The 6,270-nt window shown below is 53.6% G+C and overlaps 1 long non-coding RNA gene across 1 annotated transcript; it reads right to left on the bottom strand.

Moving 5' to 3' along the window:
- Positions 1 to 507: 507 nt before the first annotated feature.
- Positions 508 to 3,821, bottom strand: LOC118992014 (uncharacterized). The gene is made up of 2 exons (XR_005067527.1): positions 3,387 to 3,821; positions 508 to 1,122 (listed from the first exon to the last, which is right to left on the bottom strand). It is a non-coding gene; the product is annotated as an uncharacterized LOC118992014 (long non-coding RNA).
- Between the last annotated feature and the right edge of the window lie 2,449 nt (positions 3,822 to 6,270).

Below are 6,270 nucleotides of genomic sequence, written 5' to 3'. Positions count from 1 at the left end.
CGGTCAGAAAAGAGGGGCACCTCTTTGTCCTGCTCTTACCGGTGATCTAGAGAGGGCACTGAGATTCACAATGCCCGTGGCCATTTGTGAATGGCTGGATGGCTCGGTGGGTTAGAACCTTGTCCCGACGTGCCAAGGTTGCAGGTTCGATCCCCGGTCAGAGCACTTACAAAAATCCAACAGTGAATGCATCAATGAGTGAAACAACAAATCAATCTCTCTCTCCCTCCCTCCCTGCCTCCTTCCCCCCCTTCCCTTCTCTTTCTCGAAGAATCAATCAATAAATTAAAAAAAAAGAGAGGTTCACAATGCCAGCTTCCTAGGAGCATCTTTGCTCTGTTCTCCTGTTTCATGAAATATTTTACTGAATTTGGCATTGAAATTTATTTTTCTTTTCTAATTTTATACTCTTGTTTTAGTTGAAAAAAAAAAACAAATCAAGAAAATAAATTCTTACCAAAGTGGTGCCGTATGGCAGTTTCCTAAGTTGTACTTTTTCCAGACATCCTGGTTTTATTGCAATTCACTTATTAGTTACTGAACAATTATTCACATAAAATAATATTATATGAGACTGTAACCAAAGGATCCAAGTTTAATCTTAAGCAGCCACAACAATGCAGGAAGAGCTGGGTTTGGGGCTGTTCCTTGTTTGCACAGTACCATCTATTTTATTTCTCTTCTTTTTTAGTGGCAAGATTATGTAAACAAATCTTCACTACAAGGAAGCTTTTGGGGTTTGCACTTCTTTTCTGGCCATTTTTGTTATTCATTTTATTTTTGTGGTTATTGCTGAATACAATTTAGTCACATCCCGTAAAAGAGGAAATTACTTCTGAATGCTCCCTCCTGTATTTTGTCTAATTAAATAGTAATATTCATGAAGGATACATTAATGAGCTACATATGTTCTTGAATGTATTTCTAAATGTTTTGACGATATGTTAGACATACGATAAAAACAGATTCTTGAAGAACAGCCCTATTCATTTAAAGTGGCCAGGGAAAATACTGTTCACTGCAAGGTCTGGGTACACTGCCACATTTGATGAGTTAGCTGCTTGGTGTCTTCGCCTTCCTGAGGTGGACTGCGTCACCTCCCATAGATGTCCACGGGAAAGCCTAGGTGTAGAGAATGAGAAAAACTGAGTCTTCCATCAGTAGGAGGAGCCGGGATCGGGGCTCTAGCTCCTCACCGTGGAGCTCACTCTCTCAGCCCTTGTGTTTCTTCCTCACACACGCACTCTCCAAGCTAACGTTGCCCGTGAAACACCACCCAGCTGTCCCTGCACCAGAGATGCCGCCCAGGTGAAGGTCAATGCCGGATGGGAACCCAGAACACCAGGGAGTCAACCTCACGCTTCCACCGCATCACCAAGGAATACAGAGCATACAGGCAACAGCTCAGACGCCCAGGACCTGCTTCGAGGAAGGTTCACGGGGCTCATTTCCTGGGATAGTCCCTGGACCACACTCTGTCATTCCTGCCTCGGCACCTTTGCACTCACTGTTCTCCCCACCCCAGCCACCCCCAGCTCTTGAAGTAACTCTCACGTCACTTCCTCAAAGAAGCCCTCCCTGACTATCACATCTAAAGGTGCCCCTCCCATTCACTAACCAATCAGTACGCATTGCCTTGTTTCATTTATTGTGTGGAGCATAGAGTATAGCTTTTTTGTCTTTCTGTCTGTCTATCTATCTATCTATCTATCTACCTATCTCCCTCTTTATCAGATGTGTGTCTGATATACAATAGGCTCCTAATGTTGGTGGGGAGAACAGCACCAGGTTGGACCTGTGGGGTGGGACCAGACCTTGGTCCAGCAACCTCGCTACTTGGGTTCCGGCTGAGAAAGAATTCAGAGGCAAGACTCAAACTATAAGCGAAAGTTTCTTTAGAAAGTGGAAGAGGTAGATAGAGGAAGTGAGCCATGGAGGAAATGGGCTGAAGAAACAAGTTAGTGAGGCCAAAAGGTCCAGGAGAGAGAAGCTTCGGAGAGAGAAGGGTAGAGGCAACAGGTGCCCGGGGGGAGGGAAGAGCCCTGGCGTGCTCCCCATGGGGAGCCTGCTGGGTCCTCCGTCCTGAGGGCGTTTATGGGTGGGGATTTTAGGGGTGATTCTGGGGGAGGATCTCAATAGAATATTCATCAGCTGTCCAGGTGTGCCCTTTCAGGGTCTCCCTGGTTGGCCAGCACCAGCCGAGTCATTAGCCAATGCCACTGCTCCTGAGGTCAACCATGGCGTCGCCTGTCTGGTTTTGCTGCTTTTCTGGGCCTGGAGCTGCGACCCAAGTGAGGCCTAGATGTTATCCCTGGGGCTTGATGCTTAAGGGACTGGTCGTGCAAGGGCTCGCCTGGGAGTCACCTGAGGCCACTCTCTGGCCCCTTGTTCCGCCTCCAAAGGTGCTTACCACATGCTAAGAGCCCTGCCTGGGCAGGAAAGGTCAGGGGAGGGGCCACACTGATGACCTGCTAGGGGAGGAGAGGTTATCTGGCTGGGTGTATTGGCGGGGTGGGGTCCTTGTTTCCCCAGTTTTGCCTGTCGCTAGGCACCAGGGATTCTCCACCCTGGTGACTTCCTGTGCCTGGCCCATCTCCCTTGCTCAGCTCCTGTCTAACTGCCTGCCACACTAATGCCTACTCGGCCAGTCACTGAAAGCAAGGATCAGCAATGACGTGCTAAGAAGGGTATTGAGGGCACACCCGGGCTTGGAGGGACATTAGCCATGCCTGCCCTCCACAGGTGCTGGCGGCCGGGCAGCACGCCTGCACCTGGGGGCCCTGCACTGCCACAATAGAGGGACCGCCCAGGGCCCTCCGGATGGATGCCAGCCGGCTCTGCATAGGCTCCCCGCCCCCCCCCACCCCGTGACAGGGTGCCTCAGCTCTCTCTGGAGATGGGAGTCAGGCCCTCTGGTGCACCCCAGGGCCCGTGAGGGGGCACAGTGAGTGCAGAGGCCAGAAGAAGTCCCTGTCCACAGTCCAGAAGCCTGACCTCAGAGCCCACCGTGACCATCACCTTCACATGGACACCAGAGACTTAACGGGAGCTCAGCTTCCTCAGCGGGGATGGAAGTGCACAAGCCTGGATGATACCAGCTGGCCATAGCCCGAGGCTGAGGGGAGTTCAAGGCAGGGAACCAGCCAGCCAGGGCTGTGTGGGGGGCAGCCTCTCCTTCCCCTCCCTAGTCATTAACAAAGACCGACACTGTCCTCTCTATAAAAAAATCATGTTCCCTGAGTGGTGATACAGAATAATTATCTCAGCTTGCAATCAGCGCTGCCGTCTTCTTCAAAGCAATTTGTGGCGAAGATGTGCATTTTTAAAATGGATTAAAACTTCAAGAAGAGCCTCTTAAACCCGGTCACACCGTATTTACAACTCACCTGGTGAGAGGAGGCCTGTCTTGGAGCTGGGACTCCCTTTCATCACGCCTTGCTTAATTGAATCAAGAGAAGTCATTCTGGGACAGCCGCAAAAGAAAACCTTTTAATCTGAAGGCACGCGTGTCTTAACAAGGCCCTACAGGTAAATAAACCCAGGTCTCCATTCGGCGGAACTCAAGCCTTTCTCTCGAAAGCCTATACCCAACTTCATTTGTTTTCGTGTTACGGGAGGAAATCACTTATGGAGCTAGCTGTTGCCAGGCAAAGCAACAAGTTGGCTCCCCCCCACCCCGCCCCCCTTTTAACTGTTAGGAAAAGCCTCCTCTCCCTTGCTTCCTCACAAAGAACTTGTGCTAGTTGCCGGGCTGTGCTGGCAGTGCAGGGTCAAGGTCAAGGTCTAACCAGGAGTGTCAGATTCAGTCCTGTTTGACTCCCACTGGGTCTGTTTGACTCCCACTGGGTCGGCTCTAGCATTCAGGCTCCCCCCGCCACCCCCACCTTAACAGAAGTTCATTGTCTCAGGGTGCTGGGTGGAACTTGGACTTCCGCTACATCTCTACTGCAGTGAGGGACAGTCAGAGCCATGGCCCTCCACTGCCCCAGCCCTGCAGTGTCTGCCTGGGCTCCTTGCTCAGCAGCCGAGACACCTGGCTGTCTGCATTCCTGTTTCTCCATCCCCTGGGGTGGCCTTCACTCACAGGCTCCAGCTCTGGAGGCCTGCCTGGAGGCTGTGCCGGTCCCTGGGCCACTCTTGAGACTAGAGAAGCAGGGAAGGGTGATTCTGGTTAAGATGCACTGGAGGCGCGGACTCACCCTCTTCACACAACCCACAGATCTGCACGGGGCTGGTGCGCTCCGTGGTCCGCCAGGCACGCCGGGACCGGCTTCCCCCATTCTGTGCTCCCAGCCCCGAAGACTCTAAGAATCTTTGTCTAGAAAAGTGTCTTTCCTGGAGGTTTCCTCAGGAGCTTTCCTCGACTCCGCACGAAGTCTGGTTCCCATAAAAATCAGAGGCGGCGAGCAGCCGCGTTCGCTCGCCTGTTTCGCCCTCCCTGCCGCCACCCCTGTCCCCGCGCCACTCCTATCAAATGTCACTGGGGATGACTAATAGTGAGTGCAGATGAGAAGCCTTCAGCCTTGCCGTAAATGAGCCCGTGCAGACCTCGGGCGAGTCATCTGACGGGCCACGTGGCTGTGGGAGCACCCCCCTCCCGCCTCCTGGCCTCGGCTCCGTGACTCAGTGGATCACACGGTCCTCGGAAAGGGCAAGCGTTACATAAACGCCCGGAGCTCTCCCCGCGGCGCCCCCGCCGCCCCCGGGCCGCGATGGGGGCGCTCAGGGGGTCTGCGAGCCGCCCACCCCACCCAGGGTGCAGGACAGGGCGCTCAGGCAGGGGTAGCAAACCCAGGAACCACCCCACCATCCTCGACTGAGCGTGCGTTTCGGAGAGAGCGGTTCCTCCCCCATCCCGCGCCGACCAGGCCAGGGCGGGGCGGAGCGCAGGAGGGGGGCCGGGAGACTTATTCTATTATATAAACTTGTAATTGGCCCCGGCTCCTGCGGCTGGGGCAGGCACGAGGTTTCCAACCGTCTGGATCCGGAGGCCCGGCAGCCTCCTAGTTCCCCTGCGGCCGCCTCCTCCCTCCGTCCCCTGCTGCCCAAGCCCCCCCCCCCCGCCCCCGCCTACCGCACCAGAATTAATCCTTTTCTGTCCAGCGCTCCCCTTCCTAACGCAGGGCACCCAGCAAGGCACTGAGATTTGAAAACGGTATTTTAAATTAAAGTGTGCCCAGCCTGCCGGCCCTGGCTGCGAACCAACATTTAGGGACATCTCACCAAGTCCCGGGGAAAAGAGTGATTCTGGAACAGCGGCCCTCCCACTGTTTCTGGGGGCGCGACGGAAAACGCCGGAGCTTCGGAAACTCGGCGCGCAGAGCCCCACCCTCAGCTCTGCCCTGAGGATCTGGGGGCGGGGCAGGAATTAGCGCTTCTACTCGGTCCCAAATGACGTCCTTAGGGACCCGGGCAAGCTGCATTTTCTATTCTGCCCTCGGGTTAAAGAAGTTTTGCCAAACAAACTAGTAGTGCGAATAAGACCTCAGGAGAACCAGCCACCTCCTCCTCTGGCGTTTTTAGACCCCCGCGTTGACAAACAACAAGCCTGTTCATCCGAAATCCTAATGCCCGTCCCTGCCCCTGCTGAAGAAACGACTCTCCTTGAGCATCTAGACTGGGCAGCCACGGTTGGCTCATCGCAGGAATTTGGAAATCCGAGCGTTTTTATAGCAGGGGGTGACTTCAGAGAACTGGCCAGACCGCAGCCTGGTCTGTCAGGGGATGGATCCGTGTGGTCATCTGGGAAGGCCAGGTTCTCTGCCGGCAGGTGCGACTCTCCGGATATATTCAAACACCAGCTCCTCCCACTGGTTAGCTGTGGAATCATCCCTCAGTTTTCGACCTGTGAAAAGGGGCCACAGTCTGTTTTGCTGCAGTCTTGCAAGAACTGTATATAATGTATGGAAGCCACATAATTCAGGTCAGGTTCATGCACGTGTCCTATTATTGCTACTACGGTCAGTGGTCAAGTTCATTGTTCTAATTAGCCGGCGAGCTGATGATAACAGCGGGCGAGCATGCACACTCAGGACCCCTGACTTCCAGCCCGAGAGAAGTAAGTTTTCCACTGCCCTAGTGTGCAAGGAAACGTTTCTTTAAAAATAGGTATCAGGGATGCTTATGACTCAAGCTGTTCACCGATTCTGAAGCGTTTTGTCCTGAGAGGACTTGCTGGTTTTCATAAGCCTGGCTGGGTGAGCAGTGGCCGCCCCAGAATCGGGAGCATTCGAGGTGACAGTTCAGAGCTTGTGTGAAATGCATGCCCTG

Source organism: Sturnira hondurensis, unplaced genomic scaffold (genome assembly GCF_014824575.4).
Source record: "Sturnira hondurensis isolate 20B ecotype Veracruz unplaced genomic scaffold, ASM1482457v3 Scaffold0007865, whole genome shotgun sequence".
In the NCBI taxonomy this organism is placed as follows: Eukaryota; Metazoa; Chordata; class Mammalia; order Chiroptera; family Phyllostomidae; genus Sturnira; species Sturnira hondurensis.
Note: the sequence above shows the minus strand (reverse complement) of the source record. Positions and strands in the feature narration are given on the sequence as shown.